Below are 25424 nucleotides of genomic sequence, written 5' to 3' on the forward strand. Positions count from 1 at the left end.
AGGAGCGAGAGATTGCTCCCTCGAACCCATATGCAGCTCTCGCCAGGGTGTTTTGTAGAAAATAAACGCAATCTGTTTTCTGCCACCAACCGACGCGCACTCCTTTCACGGATGGGGTCAGACCCCGTACGTAACACTGGCGATGAGGCAGAATTGAAGTTGCGAAGCGGATAAGTTTTGGAAGGCCACGCCTACAGGACGAATGCACGGCGCTGTCGAGCCTTTCTCAGGCAAATGATGGGAATCGTTGATCCAGCGCCTTCCCGTTCCCGTTCAGATGTATCGTGAGTGAAAGAGGGGCTTGGCAGAGCCATGTTAGTGGTTTCCTGCTAAGGCAACTTAATGGGTTAGAAGTCGAAGACCCATTCTCTTGCAGGAACTCTCTTGATGTTGTTAAATTTTTGAATGACAATAAGTCTTCAGGTTATATGTTTTCCATTGACGTTGTTGACCTGTTCTATTCTATCCCACAGACTGAGTTGTTAGCCGCGGTACAGCCGTGCATTGAAAAGAATGGGGCGATTTCCTTCCAGAACTCTGCCGGTGTTCCTGTTGCGAATTTCTTGGCATTGTTAGAGTATTACTTGTCTCGGACGGTGGTATTATTTGAAGACCAGCTGTTTGTTCAGAAAAAAGGAATTTGCATTGGTTCCTGCGTCGCTCCAGTGCTATGTAACATCTTTCTCGCGCAGATGGACAGGTCACTGGCGGATACTTTCGACGAAGCCAAAGGGCTGAAAACCTTTATGTACGTTGACGATTTTTTAATTATTTTAAAGAAACAGGTTTCCTCATCTTACCCACAAATAGTGGAAGAAGTTTTATCTGGTTTTAAACTACTTGGAAAAGGTTTAGACTTCACCCATGAGCTTGCCCAAGGCAACAGATGGTAGTTTTTAGACATTGACATCAATCACCCTTAATGACCAAAGCTTTTGCTGGTTGTATCGCCCTCGCGCACAAAAAGAACTAATGCCTTATGATTCCTCCCATTCAAAGACAGTAAAGTGCGCCATTGCTCAGATGTGCCTGGAAGCGTCGCTGAAGAAATCTTGTTGCCATAAGGCAGAGGAAAGCTTTAACACCCAGATTCGGAAGTTGGAAAAAGCAGGCTTTCCAACCTCGATCTTAACCGGAGTAGCGGAAGCCTTGCTGAGAACATTGAAGAAAGAAAGTACAAAGAAGGGCGACCAAGATGACGTCCCCAAAAGCAAAAGTAGACCGGTTGTCATCCCGTACACCCATAGGGTAGCGCACAATTTGAAGCATGTAGCGACAAAATATAAGGTTCCTGTGGTTTTTTTCCGTCCCAAGGAAACTGGCTGGCTTGTGCGTTAAAACTGATCCCAACAAGGTAAACAAAACTGACTGTAAAAAGAGACATGCAGCCCCGCTTGTTAAATGTGCCGTGGGTGTCGTATATCAGATACCTCTCACATGTGGAAAGAAGTACATCGGACAAACCGGCCGTTGTATTAATGACCAATTAGCGGAACATAACCGCGATTTAAAAAATGGTACTGGTTCCCATCTGCCACATCATTGTAAAGCCTGCGGAGAAGTCAGGAAGATTAAGTGTGTGGCAAGGCTGAAAGAAGCAAAGGTTTTAAACAGAAGTAAGGACCAGACAGCCCGTGAACTGTTGGAGGCCTACTATATTGAAAGAAACTGTAGCGATTGTGTTAGCGCCCCCATCTATCTCCATTTATAAGAATGAAACTGCCTTTTTAGATACACGGGCGTGAGATACGCGTGTACCTCACCCATCTTTATCCGCTTTTTGTAAAAACCTCGTGCGCATGTGTGGTACTTGCTACCCATCTTTGTTTGACCTTATATTCATTCGCATACGCGGTGAATAAACAGTTGGACGTTGCGCCTGTCCCGTCTCGCTTGCTGTGTGTTGTGTTTTTTCGGCGCTATAACCCTCTTCTTGAAACATGTACCAACTAGCCCCCCAACAAGTATTACTCTATTTGATTGCGTTGGGCATGGCCCAAATGCCATTCATGTAGTGACAACCTTGCTAGCTAATGCAAAGCCACATTAAAAAGAAAGAAGTGCATAGGCTAACAAAAAGGTGCACAGTACCTGTACTTCATCTTAAAGCAAACCAAGATTATCAAGCGACTATAGAGATCTAGATTAAGGGAACGCAAGCGTTGAGGCTGCCTAGTACTTGGAGCCTCAACGATTGCATCACCCTGATACAAAACTCTCTAATAAGCTTTGCAATGAGTGCAGTGATCTTGCATGCGAAATGGTTGATGTAGTAAGTCGTTTTATATTTGCCTTTCTGAATCAGTAACAGCTTAAACAGGCACACGACAATGAAATGAAATGCTGCCTCATATGGCGCACAAGACACAAGTAAGGGAGAACATTTGCCATGCCTGCTGTAACACCAATTCCAACATACAGTAGCTTGTAGGCAATGAATGCATGTTCATTGCGTAAGTGCAACTTGCACCTACCTCTAATGAAAGAACAGAATGTCTGCATTGTAGACATTAGTTCATTAGCACCGTATGTGGGGCAGCACAAGAAAGTAAGGGAATGTTTGTTTACAATTTTATTTTGATAACCAGCAGACAGTTTCTTGGGTGGAGCTTTCTGATGAATTCATATGTTCTGTGTATATCTGCAATGTGGGCACGTTCTATAATCCAATCACTGCATAAGTAGTCAAATGAATGCAGATAGCTCCATAAACACTGTGAAACGGAAACCAGAAATTTGTACTTAAGAAGCCATAGTGACTCACACTCTGTGCTAGACCTAAAATAGAAAAAAAATGCATAGTGGCGAATTGGGTGCACATTCTCATCTGCCATACAAATCCTTATATTACAAGTAATCTTTCACTCGTTCTCGTATTGCTTACAGTTGCACAAACCTTACGACAGCATCCTCTGCGGGGTAAAATAATCTTGCAAGTCACAGCTACTTGTTCATTCAATTACATTTTATTAGCCCCCAAGCTCTCCTGTATTCCTTCACGCATGCTACAGTAGCATGGCTGTGCTCAATCACCTCTTTCCATTCCACTGAAATTAAGTTGGAATATATGCTCTAAAGCATAACTGTTTATCTTTCTTTAGCCACTGAGAAGTAAGGATGGAGGTTCAGCCTTTCTGTTGTGGCATTTCATAGCTTCTAACCCACTGTCATATTTCTAAACAAGCAATGATGAAATTATATAATCAAGCCACACCATTAGTACAACTGAGGTATTGCTTCCCCATTAAGTCTCACTGGCACCTCCCTAATTTCGTAAATACCTAGACATGTTGACAACCTAGACATGTTGAAGTTAATTTCACAGCCTGTGTTTTAACACGACAAAGAAACCAGATTAACCTAACAGGCCTTATATCATTCTCTTAATCACTTGAACTACTAATTAGCAAATGGCATGTAGTCATATTATATTGAAACGTGTACTTGTCTTTATCGGGCGACACGTTTTACCGCCTAACAAATGTTATCGCACAGCGCTGGACGCGCTTGCATGTGTCAGAAGTTTCTGGAATGTTATCGATGGTTCCATCCACTGTCTGTGACCGCACCTTGTGTAATCTGATTGCATGTGTGCGCGACGCGAATAATGTAGAAATTTGTGGAAGGCGAACGGGTCCCAGCGATTAGTCTGGAACATTCGACGATTGATGTGTAAAAGCCGACGCGCTTGAACCGTTGATCAGATTTTCGACGATCGCCGACCGGGTTCGCCGCTATCGTTGTGCTATAAGTGTAGCCTGTTTTCTGGGCACAGGTTCGCCCAATTAAAGTTAGTTTTGTCGTTCTCAGTATTGCTACTGTGTTCTTCAACGTCACCACCACGTGACATCTGGTGGACGTGCTAGTGCGTTCATGTACCGAACGCCAACGCAAAGCCGCGATCCAAGCCCGAAGCCCGAGGACAAAACCAACATCGCCCAAGACCAGCGTGCTAGCCGCAGACTGCAAGGACTGCCCCAAGAGCACGGACTTCTACCTGAGACGACGAAGAAGATCGTGGTCCAAACAACCCCAATGGCTGCCCCTGCGTCCCCCTTTATCCTACAACAAACCTCTGGACCCACCGACCTTCCATGGAGCAGCGACTGAAGACCCGGAATCCTGGCTGGAGACCTACGAACGAATTGCTACTTTCAACAACTTGGACTCCGACGACAAGCTGCGGCATGTATACTTTGCCTTAGAAGACGCCACCAGAATGTGGTTTGAGAACCGCGAGTCGACCTGTACAACATGGGACCTCTTCCGTAGCGGCTTCCTGCGCACCTTTACGAGCGTCGTGCGCAAGGGAAGGGCTGAAGCCATGCTGGACGCCCGAGTGCAGCTACCTAATGAGCTGGTACTCGACAAAGTGTCGACGGAGGTTGTAGCGTCGGCTGCCGGTTCTCTGCTGGTTCTTGATCCGCAGGCGGGCGAGCTGTCGGGCTTCTTCGGCGCGCTGGAGATAGCTAGGGACGTCAACATTCTCTTCGTCAGTGACGTGGGGCAGCACGGCGTCGAGCGTCGTCGTCGGATTCCTGCCGTAAACCAGCTTAAATGGCGTGATTTGTGTTGTTTCTTGCACAGCCTTGTTGTAAGCGAATGTTACGTACGGCAGGATGGTATCCCAGGTCTTGTGTTCAACGCTGACGTACATTGCTAGCCTGTCGGCGAGGGTCTTATTCAGGCGCTCCGTAAGACCATTCGTCTGTGGTTGGTAGGCCGTTGTCCTCCTGTGCATTGCCTGACTGTATTGCAGAATGCCTTGGGTGCGCTCCGCTGTAAAAGCCGTTCCTCTGTCGGTGATGAGGACTTCTGGGGCGCCAGGTCGCAGAAGGATGTTTTCGATAAAGAATTGCGCCACTTCTGCTGCGCTACCTTTCGGCAGTGCTTTAGTTTCAGCGAAGCGGGTGAGGTAGTCCGTCGCCACGACGATCCACTTATTTCCGGTTGTTGACGTCGGAAAGGGTCACCAACAAGTCCATCCCAATCTGCTGAAATGGTCGGCAAGGAAGCTAGATTGGCTGTAGTAATCCTGCTGGCCTTGTCGGTGGTGTCTTGTGTTGTTGACAATCTCGGCATGTCTTGACGTAACGGGCGACGTCGGCGGTCAGACGCGGCCAGTAATGCCTTTCATGTATTCTCGACAGCGTCCGGGAGAATCGGAGGTGCCCAGCGGTTGGATCGTCGTGTAGGGCGTGCAGTATCTCTGGACGCAGTGCTGACGGTACAACAAGAAGGTAGGTGGCGTGGACTGGTGAGAAGTTCTTCACGAGCAGGTTGTTTTGTAGCGTGAACGAAGACAACGCGCGCTTAAATGCCCTAGGGACAACGTCGGTGTTCCCTTCCAAATACTCGACTAGGGCTTTTAGCTCCGGGTCCCCTCGTTGCTGTTCGGCGAAGTCTTCCGCACTTGCCAAGGAAGGCGTCGTCATCCTCGTCATCTTGCGGCGGTGGGTCAATGGGGGCGCGTGATAGGCAATCGGCATCTGAGTGTTTTCTTCCGGACTTGTATGTTACAGTGATGCCGTATTCTTGTAGTCTGCGACTCCACCGCGCCAGCCGTCCTCAAGGGTCCTTTAAGTTAGCTAGCTAACACAACGCGTGATGGTCGCTGACCACTTTGAACGGTCTGCCATAGAGGTAAGGGCGAAATTTCGCTGTAGCCCAAACGATGGCGAGGCATTCCTTTTCGGTTGTAGAATAATTGCCTTCCGCTTTTGACAACGACCGGCTAGCGTAAGCTATCACGTGTTCATGTCCATCTTTTCTCTGGACTAGGACGGCACCGAGGCCTAGGCTACTGGTGTCAGTGTGTATTTCGGTATCGGCGTGTTCGTCGAAGTGCGCAAGTACGGGCGGCGACTGCATGCGTCGTTTGAGTTCTTGAAATGCGTCGGCCTGCGGCGTTTCCCACTTGAACTCGACGTCACATTTAGTTGGCATTGTCAGCGGCTCAGCGATGCGTGAAAAGTCCTTGAAAAATTGCCTGTAGTAGGCACACATGCCAAGAAATCTACGCACTGCTTTCTTGTCGATGGGCTGCGGGAACTTTGCAATGGCAGCTGTCTTCTGCGGGTCGGGGCGGACTCCAGACTTGCTGATGACGTGGCCTAGGAACGGAAGCTCATCGTAAGCGAAGCGGCACTTTTCTGGCTTCAGAGTAAGCCCTGATGATTTGATGGCCTCTAGTACTGTCGCAAGCCGTCTCATGTGATCGTCGAAATTTGCGGCGATGACGACGACGTCATCCAAGTCAACGAGACAGGTCTGCCTCTTCAATCCTGCTAAAACCGTGTCCATCACGCGCTGGAACGTTGCAGGCGCCGAGCACAGTCCGAATGGCATAACCTTGAACTCGTAGAGGCCGTCTGGGGTGATGAAGGCCGTCTTTTCGCGATCTCTTTCGTCGACTTCTATTTGCCAATAGCCTGACTTGAGGTCCATTGACGAGAAGTATTTAGCGTTGCAGAGCCGATCCAATGCGTCGTCTATCCGTGGGAGGGGGTATACGTCCTTCTTCGTGATTTTGTTCAGACGACGATAATCGACGCAGAAACGTAGAGTTCCGTCCTTTTTCTTCACCAGGACAACAGGGGATGCCCACGGGCTTTTCGACGGCTGGATGATGTCGTCGCGCAGCATTTCGTCGACTTGTTTTCTTATAGCTTTACGTTCTCGCGGCGAAACTCGGTAAGGGCTCTGGCGGAGTGGTCGAGCGCACTCCTCGGTGATGATGCGATGCTTGGCGACTGGTGTTTGTCGAATCCTCGATGACGTCGAAAAACAGCCTTTGTATTGTCGGAGCAGACTTCTCAGCTGCTGTTGCTTAATCACGGGGAGACTTGGATTGTTGTCGTAGTCTGGTTCGGGAACCATGGTCGTCGGGGTAGATGCGGTGGAATCCGAGAGGACAAACGCGTTACTGGTTTCCAGAATTTCCTCGATGTACGCAATCGTCATGCCCTTGTTGATGTGCTTGAACGCCCGGCTGAAGTTTGTCAGCAACACTTCGGTTTTCCCTCCATGCAGTCGAGCGATCCCTCTTGCCACGCAAATTTCACGGTCTAGCAGTAGAGGTCGGTCGCCTTCGATGACGCCTTCTACGTCAGCTAATGTTTCGGTGCTGACCGAAATAACAATGCTGGAGCGAGGCGGGATGCGCACTCGATCTTCGAGCACACTCAAGGCGTGGTGACTACGAGGGCTCTCCGGCGGCATTGCTTTATCTTCCGACAGCGTTATTGACTTCGACTTTAGGTTGATGATTGCGCCGTGTTGGTCCGGGAAGTCCATACCGAGAGTGACGTCTCGTGAACACTGTTGGAGGATAACGAAGGTGGCAGGGTAAGTCCGGTCATGAAGGGTTATTCTTGCCGTGCATATCCCAGTCGGCGTGATGAGGTGTCCTCCAGCGGTGCGAATTTGAGGGCCTTCCCATGTGGTCTTAACATTCTTCTATTGGGCGGCGATATGTCCACTCATTACGGAGTAATCAGCCCCTGTGTCCACTAAGGCGGTAACTGCGTGGCCGTCGAGAAGCACGTCGAGGTCGGTTGTTCTTTGTCTGGCATTGCAGTTAGGTCTTGGCGTTGGATCACGGCTGCGTCGTGTTGAACTGAAGTTGGAACGTCGCGTCGTCAAGTCGTCTTTCGTCGGTGTAGTCTTGGCTTCCTGACTTCGTCGGGACGGCGGCGTGTCGTTATTATGTCGTCGAGATGGTCTCTTCGACATCGTCGTCGGCGGCGGAGGGTCTTCGTCAGTTCGACGAACAGCAACCGCACTTCCATCGGTTGCTGCTTTTAGTTTTGAGGATATGGGCTTGCAGAGCGGCCCCGGGCTGGGCCGGTGTATGGTCGCCGCTGCGGCGACAGGTAGCGGCCTGGTGACGGCGAACGGGACGGTCGTCGAGGGTTCCACTGAGTGGGGGCGAGGTAGTCGGCGATGTCAGGAGGGCCTTCACCTTCCCGAGGGCGCGGTGCATTGACGGCGAATCCTCGCAATCCCAGGTCGCGGTATGGGCATCGGCGGTACACATGGCCGGCTTCGCCGCAGTGGTAGCAGAGCGGGCGGTGGTCGGGGGCTCGCCAAATGTCCGTTTTCCTCGCGTAGCTGCGCTGGGCGATGGGTGGGCGTGCTGGCGGCGGCGGCGGTGGACGACGGAATTGCGGCGTTACAGCGCCCTGGCGTTGTCGCGGAGGGGAAGCTTGACGGCGGGTCATGGCGGCGTAGGTCATCGCTTCCGGCTGAGGTTGCGGTGATCGTGGTTGCACCTCAGGGACTCCAAGCGATCGCTGAACCTCTTCTTTGACGATTTCAGCGATTGGATCCACTTAGGACTGCGACCTTGGGTAGAATTTCTGCAGCTCCTCCCGTACGACCGCTCTGATAGTCTCGCGTAGATCGTCGGTAGCCAGTGATTGAACACCGGCGTAGTTTGTAAAGTTCGTGCGGCGATCGAATTGCCGGTTTCGGATCTCGAGTGTCTTCTCAATGTTCATCGCCTCACGAAGAAACTCTTCGACGGTCTGCGGTGGGCTTCTTACCATTCCGGCGAAAAGTTCCTCCTTCACACCACGCATCAGTAGGCGGACCTTCTTCCCCTCGGCCATATCCGGGTCGGCGTGGCGGACCAAACGTGTCATTTCTTCCGTAAAGATGGCAACGTTCTCGTTTGGTAGCTGCACTCGGGCATCAAGCATAGCTTCGGCCCTTCCTTGCGCACGACGCTTGTAAAGGTGCGCAGGAAGCCGCTACGGAACAGGTCCCACGTTGTCAAGGTCGACTCCCTGTTCTCGAACCACGTTCTGGCGGCGTCTTCTAAGGCGAAGTAGACATGCCGCAGCTTGTCGTCGGAGTCCCAGTTGTTGAATGTCGCGATTCGTTCGTAGGTCTCCAGCCATGATTTCGGGTCTTCAGTCGCTGCTCCATGGAAGGTTGGTGGGTCCCGAGGTTGTTGTAGGATAACGGGGGACGCTGGGGCAGCCATTGGGGTTGTCTTGACCAGGATCTTGTTCGTCGTCTCAGGTAGAAGTCCGTGCTCTGGGGGTAGTCCTCGCAGTCTGCGGCTAGCACGCTGCTCTTGGGCGATGTTGGTTCTGTCCTCGGACTTCGGGCTTGGATCGCGGCTTTGTGGGGGCGTTCGGTACATGAACGCACAAGCACCTCCACCAGATGTCACAAGGTAATGACGGTGAAGAAAGCAGCGATACGGTGAAATACAAAACTAACTTTTATTGGGCGAACCTGTGCCCACAAAAACAGGCTACACTTATAGCACAACGATAGCGGCGAACACGGTCGGCGATCGTCGGAAATCTGATCAGCGGGTCAAGTGCGCCGGCTTTTACACATCAATCGTCGAATGTTCCAGACTAATCGCTCGGACCCGCGTGAATTCCACAAAGTTCTACACCATTCGCGTCAGGTGATGAAAACAGATAACATAAGGTTCGGCGACAACAGACAGCGGATAGAAGCATCGATAACTTTCCAGAAACTTCGGATACATGCAGGCGCGTCCCATGCTGTGCGATTACATTTGTTAGGCGGTGAAACGTGGTCGCCCGATAAAGATAAGTACACGTGTCAATATAGAAAAAAAGTTCTCACGATTACTTATGAATTCTAAAAATGCGGCCTCAAAACATTTTTTTTCGTCAATCCTCCAACCATGGAGCATGTAGTGAGAGGATGGAAAGCAGACACCGAGCAGACGGTGCGGCGCGATGAACACATCTTGAGGGACACTCAGCCTTCCTATTAGCATTAATGTGAGTGCAGCCCAGCAGCTTCCCCAGTGCAGCAAGGAACTACTGAGATGGAGTACAGCTCAGAGAACAGATTGTTAGCGTGAATGGTTTGTGTCGTGTTCCAGGGCTTCAGTGAACGAAGAGCCAGACTGAACTTGAAACATGTATTATTGGATAACAGCAATTTAAAGTGGCAGAATGACAGCCAAGGAATATAAGGACAAAAAGCACACCACAACTTGGCGGTCAGCGCCTATATACACATAGTGGGCGAGGGTGATGTGATTACGATATGGCCCGTGTGACGGAAAGGGAAACGCTATCACACATGTACACATGTACAGATATGCGACAGTTGGGCAGTGGCAGAGAAGGTGCTTTGCTGTGTCGTCACATGCACAAAAAATTGCATAAGGAGCAGTTGCATAGTTTACATTACAGCAGATGACACCTAGCACAAAATGAATAATTGCAATACATGGAGCAGTGATACAACTTCTAAGCTGTTCCCTGGCCTCCTCTCTTTATGAAGTGCAAAATGTGCCTAGACAGCTCTGGAAACCAACACGTACAAAGCAAGGGATCTGCTGTGATACAATACATATATTGAGATGCATAGAAACATAAGCGACCAGCGATGCTTCTGCAGTGTTTTGTACTTCATAGCACATGCAATTGACAGAAAAAAATCGGACGATTACGACGCTCCCTAATACGAAATTTGAGTGCAGCTCTACACGTGTTTTCATTTCGCTGGCGTGGACAATCAGTCTCGTTTGGCGTGTTGCAAACAGCGAAATGTGGCGCCACTGCCTTGCTAATCTGGAGATTGCGTGAGTGAGCGCATCGGTGATGCGTAGGCATGATTCACAGAAGCCACTGCCAACAAACCTCCCAGACATTGCATGCCACTCTGGCACCATCTCTTAGCTACCGTCACCGCTCTTCGCTTTTATTCTCACACTTTTGCCATACACTCCTCCGCTTTCTGCCTCATGGTTCCGATGCACCTTCCTCTCCGCTTTCCTCCTCATGCCTCTTCTCACTTGCCACTGTTTGTCATCTCCCACTGCATGCTGCGTTCACTCTCATCTTTTGCTGAACTCGTTCGCTTGGTTAAACTGAGCGAACAAGTGGCCCTCACAGCGCGACAAAAGCTAAAGGGAATGTGTTCAAAAGTAAACGGAATGACCAGCGAAAGGAATACCCTGAATGCATGCACTATAAACCACGTTAAAGGATTGATTGAATTCAAGATGCCTTCGGCACATGGGGGTGATTACGTGGGTCAAACTGGCAGGTGCGTAAATGATTGAATGAGCGAACATCGATACAACTGCAGTCTGATACCAGCACCCGGAGACCTTGCCATACGCGGCGCTTCATGCAAGTGCAAGCGTATCTTCCACAGGACGGTGATCTTGCTGAAATGTAGTAACCAATGAAAAAGAGAAGTCGTGAAAGCCTACATCAATATGACCCCATGTGCCATCTATATCACTCAGCAAAGAGATTGACTTAATGACTGATGGCGTGGGTAGACTGGGAAGAGCATCCATGCACACACGAGTAGGCTATATGAAGGTCTCATTTTCCGAAAAAAAAAACAGTCGTTAATTTGCACTCAGGTGTTGTGCATTGCTTTTCTCTCTTAAGTCTTGTCCATTCGACAGTTTGCGCAACAGTGTTATGTCGAACCAACTAGCCCACTGGGAAGTTTTCTTTAATTATATGTAATAAGCTCCGAGGGCACGTTTATGTGACAGTCTTGTTTACAATGCACATGGGAAAGACAGCACAAAAAAATATACAATATTAGAGGTGAGCAAATAGGGATTTTTAGGACGGAATAGAATAGTGCCAGAAGAAGATTGAATCCAATAAGTTAGCCTATCGTCGTTCCTTTTCAGGACATGCCTTTCGTGAAATTGGGAGTGCACAAGCTTACTTGGCTATCTTGTCCCTTCTTGTTCATCTTGATTTGACTGCGATTGCATCGAAGGAGTAGTGTACACCATCCCCCTGTCCTGTGGAAAGCGATACATAGGGCAAACAGGATGATGATTAATGATTCAACAAGAGAGCACGCATCATCACTTTCAGGGACCCCTGGCAGCAATCTGGCCTTGCATTGCAAACATTGCAAAGTAAACAAGAAGGGGCAAGATAGCCAAGTAAGCACGTGCACCCCCAAATTTCGTGAAGTACAAGTCCTGAAAAGGAACAACAATAGGCTAACTCGGGAGATTCTTGAGGAATTTGAGGCAAGTAAAACAGGAGCGCTATGTGTAAGCACACCGTTAGTCGCCTTGACAAGAAAGGAATTCACCTTTTTGAGACAGCCTCAGACAGATAAGAGAAGAGATATGGCGATGAAATAAATAAGACTGGGAATTTCAATTAAGAAATCAGTTGACAGTGCAGCTGCGTCCTCGTCTAGTTGTCCATTCTGTGTCCGTGTTCTACAATCCTCAAATCATATTGTTACGAAGAGTTGTGAAGCAAGGGTTTTACAGATGATGGACGATGATCGTAGCGTGATCGCAGCGCAGCCCGGCCTCTCAAACTCCTAGTTCTCTTCGTCTTCTCTTTCTTTACTTCTTGTCCCTGCCTTTCGTATCTGTGACATTTCCCCGCAAGCAGACGAATCCCGCGGGGCGAGTCAGGATGGACAAGTAGGGTAGAAAGGCTTCAGGCGAGCAATATGAGTCAGCTGAGTTCTGCTTGATCGCCGACCATTGCACAGTAGGCAAGCTATGACGTAAGTGAGTTAGCTCAGGCGGTCCACAACTACAAATGGGCCTGAATATTGGGACAAGAACTTTTGGTACAATCCATTCTTGCGTTGCAGTTTCCAAAGAAGGACTAAGTCACCTTTTTCCAGCGATACTTGTACGTGACGGTCATCGCATCGCTGTTTCGAACGACTTTGCGAGGCCAGAGTACGAAGACGAGCTATTCGACGCGCTTCTTCGGCGAGACACAAAGCCTTCGACACAGAATCATCACTGTGCAGAATGAAGGGTGAGAAAGTGTCCAGAGGGCTTCGCGGTAACCTTGCATACAGGGGATTAAATGGGCTATAGTTCGTGGTTTCGTGCATCGCCGTGTTGTATGCGTAAGTGATGAAGGGCAGCACGTCCTCCCAGTTCTTATGATTGGAGGAGACGTACATGGCAAGCATGTTGGTCAGCGTTCTGTTTCTCCTTTCAACGAGGCCATTGGGCTGTGGATGATACGGCGTGGAAAGGCGGAACTTATGAACTGCACAAACGAAGTAACTCTTCAATGGCATCAGCCGTGAACTGGCGACCACGGTCGCTTATGATGACACGTGGTGGGTCATGACAAAGGACCACGGAACGCAGCTGGAAGACCGCCACGCAAGCAGTGGTAGAAGACGGTATGGCTGCAGTTTCTGCATACCGTGTAAGATGGTCTACGCAGACAACTATCCAACGGTTCTTGTTGTTAGATAACGGCAATGGACCCAAAAGGTCAATGCCTACTTGCTCGAACGGCGTACTGGGCGGTGTCAATGGCCGAAGGGGACCCGGGCTGCGGCGGTCGGCCGCTTGTGACATTGGCACGTTTCACAACTAGCGACATAGCGCTCGTTTTGTACATCTTGCGCCAGTAAAAGCGCTCCTGCGTGCGGTGCAGCGTTCGTACGAAGCCGAAATGGCCTGATGTCACATCGTCATGCCTGGCGCGTAGAACGTCGGAGCGGAAACTCTCGGGGACAACAAGGAGAAAACTCGCTCCATGCCCGGAGTAATTAGTTTTGTAGAGCAATTTATCACGGACAGTACAGCGACCGCTGCCTTTAGAAGTACGGACGGCGACAAACAGCGGATCGAGGGTAACATCATCCCGTTGTTCTCGCTGAAAGTCTGCAGCGTCAGGGAACGTAGAAGTAACGGCAGCGAGACAGTCGTCAAAATTCTCAGCATCGCAGTCGGTAGTCGCGAGAGGTATCCGAGGGAGGCAGTCTGCGTCAGCGTGACGACGGCCACTCTTGTACAATACCACAAAGTCGTATTCCTTGGGGCGCAGCACTCAACGTCCGAGGCGACCAGAGGGATCATGCAAACCGACCAGCCAGCACAAAGAATGATGGTCGGTGATAATCTTGAATGGTCTACCGTAAAGATAACATCGAAACTTTTGTATGGCGAAAACGGCTGCCAGGCATATCTGTTCCGTAACCGTATAATTGCGTTTAGATTTGCTCAGGCAACGGCTGGCATATGCGACAACATGTTCTGCGCCACTATGACGTTGTACAAGCACCGCTCCTATCTTGATTCCACTAGCATCAGTGTGAACTTCAGTCGGGCAGGATAGATCGAAGTGACGCAAAAGGGGTGCTGACGTTAGTATAAACTTCAGTTGAGAGAATGATGCGTCACACTCTGGTGTCCAATCGAAGGATGCACTTTGTCGCAAAATACTTGTCAACGGGTAAACGATGTCGGCAAACCGGGCAACAAAATGACGAAAATAAGAACATAGGGCAATAAATGAGCATAGCTCTCGTGCTGACTGCGGTGCCTTGAAGGGGCTCACCGCTTCAATCTTACGAGGATCGTGTCTGACGCCATCCTTGTCGACTAAGTGTCCCAGGACCAGAGTTTGACGTTCGCCTAACACACACTTTTTTGAGTTTAGGACCAGTCCAGCTTTCTCAATGCAGTCGAGAATGAGGCGTTCGTTATGTTCTTCAAACGTGCGGCCAAAGATTACAACATCATCGAGGTAACACATGCATATCTCCCACTTTAGACCACGTAGTTCTGTGTCCATGAATCTTTCAAAGGTGGCAGGAGCATTGCAAATGCCCAAAGGCATAACATTAAATTCGAATAGGCCATCTGGGGTCACAAAAGCGGTTTTTTCCTTGTCGGCAGGGTCCATAGGTATTTGCCAATACTCTGATAGCAAATCAAGTGTTGAGAAGTAAGAAGCAGCGTGTAAGCAATCAACGACGTCATCGATTCGCGGTAGCGGATAGACATCCTTCTTCGTCACTGCGTTTAGACTTCTGTAATCCACGCAGAATCTCTAGGAGCCATCTTTTTTTCGGACCAGTATTACTGGGGCTGCCGATGGACTAGATGACTCTTGAACGGCACCTTTGTTCATCACCTCCTTGACTTGCTCTGCAATAACTTTGCGCTCGGACGATGACACTTGGTAGGGCTTCTGGCGGATGTGGTGTGCTGTGCCGGTATCTATTCCGTGACGAGCGCGGGACGACGGTAAATGAAGGGGTGCATCTCCATGCGTGAAGTAAAATGCAACCTCATGTCTGGCAAGGACTTGTACCAGTGCTTGCCGTTCCGATGTACCGAGAGCCTTGCTGATCATGCCAAGCATTAGCTCTTCAGAATGGCGATTATCGCAAGGAGAGCTAGCTGTATTGACGTCCGTAGTTAGTGCCGCTATTGAGTTACATGCGGCTTCATCGAAGAGAGCGATTTTCATACCGCGAGGAAGGTCAACCGGCGTGGCGGAACAGTTCAGTGCCCACAATGTGGTGACTCCTTTCGTCATGCAAATGACAGAGCAGGGCACAAGCATATCTCTTTTAGCACAGTTTACGCGGAGAGGCTTAACTACAAGGTCAACACAATCAGCGTCAACAGTTGTTGCAGAAACACGAACGGGCGTCAGGAAACCACGATGGTGCAATCAATTCATCAAGAACATTGAGTGTGTCTATGTCGCCGTCTTCGCCACCCAAGCTTTGTTCTGAATGTGCTGAGATAAATAACTTGCTCAATGATTTTTCGCCGCAACCACAGTCCACGGAAATACCGCACTGTTCAAGAAAATCGATACCAAGAATAATGTCGTGCGAACAACGAGAAAGAACAAGGAATTCCGAAACAAACACTTTCCCAACCAACAAAACACTCACAGCACAAACACAAAGGGGAAGCCACTCGTCGCCTACTCCACGAAAGGTAATGCCGTCGTTCCAAGAAAACAACTTTGTGGCCTAGCCGGTTTTTGAAAGCGAGGCTCATCACAGACACAGTCGCCTCAGTATCAACTAATGCCATGGTCGGTATTCCGTCAATCGAGGCATTCACTTTGTTTTTAAACATCGCAACAGGCAGAGGTATTTCTTGCAAAGTCCTTCCGGTGACCACACCTCCATTGGCCGCGGATGCTAGTTTACCGGCGGCGGTGAGGAAGAACGGCGCCGAGGGGACGGAGAGTGACGGGGACGGTTATTTGGTGGCTTCAAACTCCGGTCAGATGCTGGCGAATCGCTGCGTCTGGTCTCGTGTGAGAAGTGGCCCATTGGGAGCAAATTAGTCGTCCGCAAGTCATATGAAGTACGGGTTCTGGGTGGCGATAACATCGGTGGTGTCCTACGTGATTGACGGCCTTGGCGACAATACCGAGCTATATAGCCTGCGGAACCGCAGTTGTAGCACACGGGAGGGTCGCGGTTCACAGCGTCTATCCCGAAACGAATTGTAGCCGGCTGCGGTCGGCGAGAAAGTTCGTTGTCATACGGACAACGTGTCTCTGCTGCTTGCTGAAATCCGTTATATCGTTCATAAGTCGCGTCGTGGTAGTAGGGTCGGTGCTGTTCTTGTCGTGGCCTGACAGAAGTCACAGGGCCTCGGGGGTGAAAACGCGGCTGCTCTAGTGGTGGCCGTGCGTCATAAGTAGGGCCTCAGTCGTAGAGACGTGGCTGCTGTCGGGGCGCGAGTTCATAATCCTCAGTGCCTCTCGCCGCAGGATATGGGGAGAAGGATGCCACGTGTGGCTCGAAATCTGGTGATAGGCGGAAGCTATGAGTGCCTGGATGTGTCACTTGCGCGTGCAGGCTGAGCTCTTCCCGAACTATTTGTCGGATCGTTGATGCCAGATCGAGGGGCTGGTTGCTGTCTACGCTTGCAACTGTCGTCACATTGGCTAGCCTGCCAAACTTCGGCGTGATGCGCCTTGTCTTCAATTGCTCGAAAGTACGACAGTGCCGAATGATATCAGCGACGGAAGCCAGGTTGTCTTTCACGATGAAGAAATTATAAACATCCTCGGCAATTCCGTTTAGGACGTGCCCAACTTTGTCTTCCTCGGACATTTCAGAGTCCACCATCCTACACAGTGTTATTACTGCCTCAATGTAGGTCGTGCAGGTTTCGCCTGGCACTTGCGCACGTTGCAGTAGCGTCTGTTCTGCTTTTTTCTTTTTCGTCGCGGAGTCGCGGAATCACTCTTTGATTTCCGAAACAAATCCTCCCCATGTTCTGAACGTTCCGTGGTTATTGTCAAACCACAACAACGCAGTATCCGTTAGAAAGAACACGACGTTCGAAAGTTGAGAAGCGCTGTTCCACTTGTTGGCGGCACTCACCCGGTTATAATTGATGAGCCATTCCTCGACGTCTTCGTCCGATCTTCCGGCGAAGGGACGCGCATCTCTCAGTTGCAGAACAGAACTTGTCGGCGCAGCAGTTGGAATGGGCCGTTCTTCGTCTGCGTCGTGGGACATATTCAACTCCGGTGGATTCGGTGGGAGTCCAGCAAGGCGACGGCTCCGTCGAAGAACTTGTGGTTCAGCCTCCGTCTTCGGGTGTCGATTACACCGCACCTTCTACCACAACTGTTACGAAGAGTTGCGAAGAAATGGTTTTATTTACAGGAGATGGACGATGATCGTAGCGGGATCGCAGTGCAGCCCGCCCTCTCAAACTCCTCGTTCTCTTCGTCTTGCCTTTCTTTACTTGTCCGTGCCTTTCCTATCTGTTACAATATATTGACCATACCAGTTGTTTTGTCATCCTCATACATGGTTACGTGCATATGGCTTTTTATCAAAAAATGCAAATTTGTCCAGAATCAGAAGGAAGTATCCAGTTTTCACACATTATATGCTCATCATGCCATGCCACTGTTGTTTGCACAACAGTGTACTTGTGTGTACTCGGACACTAACAACAAGCCGCTGAATTTCTTGCACATGCAAGGTGCTCACATTTCTCAGTACAAAACTGTATACTTTGCTTAATCTAGAAATATGTCTCATGATTTCTGCTGTTGACACCAATGTCCACAGGACAAAGATGAAGAGTGCCCGAAATTTGCGTTCAAGAGAACCGTGCATATGCGCGTCCACATTTCACGACAGCGAGCATGTACTCATGTAACTTTTAAGCTGTTCTTTATATTGCCCTCACCGATTATAAACACCTTCACAGCACAGAAATAACTTCTGAAAAACGCATAAGATACGTGAAGGAGGCAGAAAGGGCCGAAACGAAAACTCGCCCTCAACGCGTATGCACGATTCACTTCAGAACATATGCATATTGCATAAAACGAACACTTATACGCCTAGCACCAATGTGACACATTGCACGCACACATCACAGTACACGTACGCTTCGTAAAAGTAAGAACCCTAGCGCTCGAACGTTATGTACAGTCGCGGACAGAATATTATGGACCATGAAATCTAAGAAAAAGCTGAATATCTCCGCAACTTCACAACGCAATCTGGTATTTGCATTTTGGACCTCGACTAGAATATGCTAACAACGTTGTCGTGGGCAGTTTTACTGGTTACTGCTACAGGCTGCTCGTTAATTGAACGTTTTCGGAGATCCCGTGGTCCATTTTATTCTGTCCGCGACTGTACGTGTTCGCGGTCCCCAATGCGCATCGCAGCCCGCAAAACAGCTCACATGAAGCCAGACACAAACAGCACATTACGGACGACTCCCCACACGACAATGAAGCTCATCGCTACACATCGTGTAATCACTTCTGAACACTGCACAAACTTACAATCTTCGTATCGATGAAGCGCGCACACACAACACCTACGAAGACCATATACTGAGGTGGGTGATCGCAATCTTCATTTTAGCGCGTACGGAACTAGTGTCATACTTAAAATGCAGGTTTATGCGACGGCCTTCGCTTTTGTAATGTACCAGCAAAAAACTGCCTAAAACACACGAAATCCGCGGCTTCATTCCTTCCGCCCCTCGCGTAAACACAACACACATCCGTCTGTTTCCTTTGGCGATCGCACGTACTGGAGACTGTCAGCAAGTGTACAGCTGCTTGTTGCGTTAGACAAATAGCTTTGCAGGTACTGAATAGCTCTTGCGATGACCACAATAAATCACACAAAAAACAAACTGCCGGTGCCGCCTAAGGGGTCTAGGCCTCGCGCTTCGCTTCGCTTCGCTTCGCTTCGCTTCGAACCAGCGCCATGTTTGTGCGGTCGCCGCAAGGAGGCAAAAGTTCACGACCGCCTCTCGTGACGTCACGTCGGCCATTACTGGCGGACCACTGGCTTGCGGTGCGGCGTGCAGCCATGGGCAGTTTGAGCGTAAATCGACCCTTATTCTATGCATGCGGTTCCGACCATCCGCCAGCGTCGCGGCGATCCGCCACTCGAGGTAATAATGGAGCAAAAGGAAAAGTTAAACTCAACTGGTGTTTTCTCCGGCTGCAACTCGTTCCTCAAGCATACAGACCAGCTCACTACGAACCGAATCCCTTTCCTGGTTCCTGGATTGGTGTAAATAAAGAAGGTTGAACTAACGAAGCAAAGCCATGCGCGTGACGGTTAAATAGATGGTGTCAAATGAACGCATCTCGGGCGCCGAATCCATGAGAAAACTTGCCTTCACACCCCAGGAGCTGCCGATAAATACCGTCATCCAAAAAGAGTGAAAGAGGTATCAAAATGTTGGCCACCAAATAGCTATCAAGTATCAACATTCATTTAGCGGCACTTTAGGAGGTTGCGTAAAGATTGGTGGCGTGGGCAGGGAGGGGGGGGGGGGGTATGCCGCTTAAATTCAGGGGGGGGGTCGCCCCCCCCCCTTGGGAACGTGCTTTCGCATCTTTATGAGCGCTAGCCCTCCTAGCGCTCATAACGATGCGAAAGCTGGGCTAACAACAACATACGCCTGTTTTGATCTTTATGAATGATAACAAATCCAGCAATGGCTACATGAGAAAAGTGAGTTCAGTAAGCACTAGGTAAAGCACACAAGTGATACTAACAATGGCATATCAAGGTTAGTTTTTATTTATACACTTGATGAAGCTTCATTGCAAAAATGATTGGCACCCAGACAGGCGTATGTATGAAAATATCTATTGTAAGTTCTAGCTGTATACAAACAGGTTAAACGTGGATCTAAAAAAGGAAAGAACTTCAATAAGAAAATTCGTGAAACTTCAACTTGACTAAAGCAAAAGTAATGAGAAGAGTGCGTTAACACTCAGGAAATTACTAGCAGTCAGAATGCCACAGTTATATTTAATAGATTAAAACTCATCAGTGCGAGGTAATAATATTGCGTACTAATGAATGACCTGTTGGAATCGCACCGCTGGCACGAGTTGTTGGAATCTCAGTGCTGACGCCCGTTGTTGCAAATGGGTCGCAAGCCCCAAGGGTAGCGTTGGCCTGGCGGCCTGGGGCACTGGAAGCATTCGAAGGTCCCGGCAAAGCATGAGTCAACTGGTAACAGAACAACTTGTTTATTCTAACATCGCAAAAGAGCGGCCGGTCAGGTCGACCGAAGTGGAGAGACGGGAGTGCACGTTACTCAACAGAAGAAATCGGAGCCTCTCTCTTGGCGTCCGGGGGCAGCTGCTCTTATACTCTCGGAGTTGAGGGCAAGAGGAAGGCCTCGTGACGAGACCACGTGACGGCGGGTACGGATAGACTGAGACACGTTGAGACGAGTGTAGTGACGCATCGCCAAGCTGGCGCCTGTCAGACCTCCTCGCTTCACACTTGGGGAGCTCCTCTCCCCGGCTGCCGCGCTTTGACAAGCGTGGGCACACACACACACACGAAGACACGTGGCACTGAAACACGCCTGGACGCGCTTGGCGGGGAGGCTTTGCGGGAGCTCCGAACGGGCCAAAATGTCCGCCGCTTTGAACGAAGCCCCGGCGTCCGTTGCATCCGCGCCGGATATACCGCGCGTCGTAGGCGAAACGTAACAGACCGAATAGGTATGGCCTGCATGCCGGCGACTGCTTCCGGGGCCACGAGATTCAATATAGAAAGCGAGTACTTTCTAGCTATATTTAAAATTATATACTAAAAGAAAATCCACACAAGCGAGCGGAATCCCGAGATGGAATGTTCGTCTGGATAAGGAACTTGCTCAGGCAGCCTCTCACACCACCAAAGAGCCGAAAACAATGCTGCTAGATACTTCGAAATAAGCACTGCAAATGAGAAATATCTCTTACACTTGAAGAGGAGCACTAGAAAACGAGCGATACAAACGTGCCTGAAAGTAAACTTGCAAAACGTTACCCTCAGGAGCGCTCCACAAGGCGAACAAACGTACCACAAACAGCAGTCAGAAGCACAGCTCTAAAGTTCAGTACGCAGCTGTACAGTATACAAACTGTACAAAGGAAGCACATTCCATGCCACTCGCGCGTGGTAAATTTCACTGTACTTGCGTCGAGGCGCGTGGTGATTCGATATCTGTGGCGATGTGAAGCAAAAATAATGCGAGCTTAAGATTCTTTTTTATTCATAATCTGTACAAAATGGTCGAAGTATATCAGCGGGTTAAATATTACATATTTTTAACAGTGTACTAATGTATCTAACTGAAAAAGAAAGCGTTTATGTGTGGCACACGTTATGCAGATCCCACACACTGTGGGAATCGATGTAAGGGAAGCTTTCCTCGCTGGATGCTTTGGTTGACAATAATTAGCGGTGATGTTGACGGCTAAAGTTTCATTTCTTCAACGTTTAGGCTAACAGTAGAGTGGTGAGTTGATGTTAAGCGTTACCTTGCGTGTACCAGTGCTGTTTGACTGCGTAGTATACAGAACACTTAGGGAGAGATGTTTGCTTGAGGCGTTGTTCTGCGCCATATTTTATAACCTCTGAGAGGGTTGAGCGTTGTCATTTCCTCATATGGCACATCGCATTGTGGTAGAAGTATTAAACTCGAATTGGATTAGGGGGCTGTACGTGCCAAAACTACACTCAGATTATGAGGCACGCCGTAGTGGCGGACTCCGGATTAATTTTGACACCGTGATGTCCTTTAACGCGTCCCAAAATCTAAGTGCATGTGCATGTTCTATTTCACCCCCGTCGAAATGCGGCTGCCGCGATTGGGATGAAATCCGCGACCTCTGGCAATGGCCGCAAATGCGAACGCGGCGGCCACCGAAGCGACGTTCGATCGTGTCAACAGGACCCTGCGGTGCGCTTTAATTAATGCGGCTCTGCTTCTGCACGCCCTGCGTAAGGGGCCCGCTTCACATGCTGTGATGCAGTGATTTTGCATTGTTGGTATGACGTCGTGAGGCTTATAGCGCGTGAAAAGACAAGGACGAAAGGAGGACGTGACACACAGGCGCTAACTTGCAACAATCTTTATTTCGAGCAAGTTAGCGCCTGTGTGTGTCACCTCTTCGTTTCGCCCTTGCCTTTTCACACACCGTGAGCAACATGACAGCTTGACATATTTGCATAACGTTTATTCATCAGAAATAGCAGCAACGTACTGTACCGTACCTTGACTTTAGCTTACCCTGTTTTCACAATTGCTTTGTTTAGCGCAAAACAACGGACACAAGAAAGACGACCGGCACAAAGCGCTACTCTCAACTGCCATCATCTTATCGCGACCCTCGTTAATAGAGAGCAAAATCTAGACTAACATGCGCAACGAGCACTATATGCAGGAACCACGAACAACCGATCACCATAGCTAACTGTTAATGTTGTCAATGTCAATGTTGTGCAGCCGTACGTTTAAAACAAGTAAGAAACCAGATTGTGAAAAGAACCACGCGAAGATTGTAGATTTCAGCGTCGGTGTGGAAAACAAGATTCCGTTGTCATGTGACAAAGTGTATGTAGGGCAGTCAGGACTCACTGAGCACGTGCTGGTGGGCAAGTTGATTATGGATGCTTACCCCGAATGCGACATATAAAACAACGGACGAAGGAAGGAGACACGAGACAACCACCGAGGCGCCCTAACAACTGAGCGTTTTATTACTTGACACAGGAATAAATACCTGCTGCCAAGGATCAAAACAAGAAGACGAAACAGGGCCGTCATCTGCATCGCACAAGGAAACCACAATACAAAAAAAGGAAAGAAGAAATAAAACGCTCAGTTGTTAGTGCGCCTACGTGGTTGTCTCGTATCTCCTTCCTTCGTCCGTCGTTTTATTTGGCGCCTTCGCTGTAAGTAGTCAGGACGCTGTGTTAACGAGCGCCTTAGAGATGATGAGCGATTCATACCGACAGGCACAGGTTCCCATATGGCTAAACATTGTAAAATAAGCAAGTGCAAAGCTATGATTCGTGATACTACGATTTTGAAAAATAGCCGTGATACCACCGCCCGATAATTATCCGAAGCTTTATTCATGCAGTCATTGGGGTCACTTTGCATTAGTGTGCCTTTTCTAACCTTGTACAGCGCTGAATGTGGTTTGTGGGATTCTGTCGCATGAGTGCGCTCTGGTGATCGGCTGTTGGTGGTTGCTGCATATGGTGCTCACTGCACATGATCTTCTAGATTTTGCTCTATATAAAGGAGTGCCACAATAAAATGATGTCAGTTGAGAGTAGCCCCTTGTCCTGGTCATCTTGTGTCCGCTGTTTTGCGCTAAACAATGTAATTAGGTATTCACACCAACTAGCCCGCCAATGCATTGGGCTGAAATTACCCTGGTTCCCCACAACCGGTGTCGTATAGTAGTGGAGTTTCCTTGCCTTCTCTCGTCATCTCCCCCCTCTCTTATATAGGAACTGCCTCCTCTCCCTCTCCTTCTCCTCTCTACAGTTCTGAGTCCCCTCTAGCCTCGCACGTTAGTAGAAAGGGAAGCGCTGCAGTTTCGGCAATCCTTCTGAGGGGAGTCACGGACAGCTGTCAAGCGGCTAATGTGGCCACGGCCTCCAGAGGGCATTGTGCACATTCGACAGGACTAAAAATGAAGCTGTGCATGGTGATATGGGCTGGACAAGTTTTGGAGTAAGGGAAGCTCGCAGGAAAATTGAGTATGAAGAATGACTGAGGAATATGGAAGAAAGTGAGTGGGCTGGGAGAGTGTTGAGGTATCTGTACAGCAAAAACATTGACTCACAGTGGAGGGAAACAACTAGGAAGCTTACCAGCAAGTATGCGGCCTGTAGGGTGGGCAGCACAGCAACAAAGAACGTCAAGCTGAAAGTCAGAGAGGCTGAAATGATCTGATGGGTGGCGACAATAGAAAAGAAACCTAACATAGGAGGGAAGAACGAAATCAGCAAAGAAACAATTTATGATAACTCAAGGGGACGCTCATTACTTTTAGAAGCGAAATCGGGATGCCTTAGAGCACGTACCTATGAAGCGAGATATAAGAAGGAAGAAGAAGCATGTGCTTCCTGCAGAACTTTTTGTTGGGCTAGTTGGTGCATGTTACTGATGTACCAAAGCGCCCAACAGACGACACAAGAAGAGACACGCACGAGCGCTTACATACAACTGATGCTTTATTGTCAGAAACACACGAAATATACGCAAATCTGGCAGCGCAACTCACACGTTGTCGAAAATCGCATGGTAACCAGGCAAAAGGCGATAAAACGATTGTAAAAGATGACGATCGCGACAATGACACGGGGTGTATAGGGCCTCACCTACGAGATACCATTGTTCTGGACAGAAGTCGAGACAGCGTTGCCCGTGAGCTGAAGGAAGCCTTTCACATTAAAGGTGGGGCCTGGAATGCGTCAGCGACCATCAGCAATTCTGTATAAAAGTGAAATGTCCTTTTTAGATGCCCTAAGTTAGAACTGAGCACGTTGCTGTGCCGCCTGCGCTTGGTGAAAAATCTTAATCATTTAGTTTTTCATGGGATACTCCCTTACGGCGGTGTTTTGTGTATCGCATAACCATTATCACTTAGGGTCCTTTGGCCCCATACACTACGTGTAATTGTCGCGATCGTCATCTTTCACAATCGTTTTATCACCTTTTGCGCGGTTACCATGCGACGTGTGAGTTGCGCTGCCAGGTTTGCGTATATATTGTGTGTTTCTGAATATACAGCATCAATTGTTAGTAATCGCTCGTCCATGTCTCTTCTTGTGTCGTCTGTTTGGCGCTTTAGTACCTCAGTAAGTATGTGTTTGCTGCAGTAAAGCTAGGGAAACTATGAAGTATGTTTTATTAGAATGTGAAGACGTATGCCCAGAGGTGGATTTAGGCACCATTAGCCTCCTTGAAGCCCTTGGGTTCAGTGAGAGCAGCGGAAAAGTAAACATGTCCGCAATAGGGATTAGTAAGAGGCGATTGGAGGACTAGTGGAAGAAAAGTAGGGAAACGATAAAAAACGGAGACCTAGAAAAGCCCAGTTCGCAATAGGGGATCCGAAAATTTGGTTCTGGGAGTTCATATTGTTGTTCAACCTAGGTAGGAAATTAGGTAGCATAATAGCAAGAGCTTGGTGGCGCAACCCAGCACGCTGTTCCAAAGTGGATGCTCATAACATTCATCTATCCAGCGGTGGGGTGAAAACGAGTTTCTCCCGTCGCCTTTCCTCTCTTACTCGCGCTTGTCATCTATATACGCTCTCTGAACCAGCCCCCGAGGCAGTGCGCGCCACCAGCCCATAACATCAGCAGCAGTGGGA

At 49.0% G+C, this 25424-nt stretch overlaps 1 protein-coding gene across 2 annotated transcripts in view; it reads left to right on the forward strand.

Moving 5' to 3' along the window:
- Positions 1-25424, forward strand: part of LOC126523968 (protein 5NUC-like) — a 648261-nt gene that overhangs the window by 157803 nt on the left and 465034 nt on the right. The window lies entirely within an intron of this gene.

The sequence above is a fragment of the Dermacentor andersoni genome, chromosome 6 (assembly GCF_023375885.2).
Source record: "Dermacentor andersoni chromosome 6, qqDerAnde1_hic_scaffold, whole genome shotgun sequence".
Lineage (NCBI taxonomy): Eukaryota > Metazoa > Arthropoda > Arachnida > Ixodida > Ixodidae > Dermacentor > Dermacentor andersoni.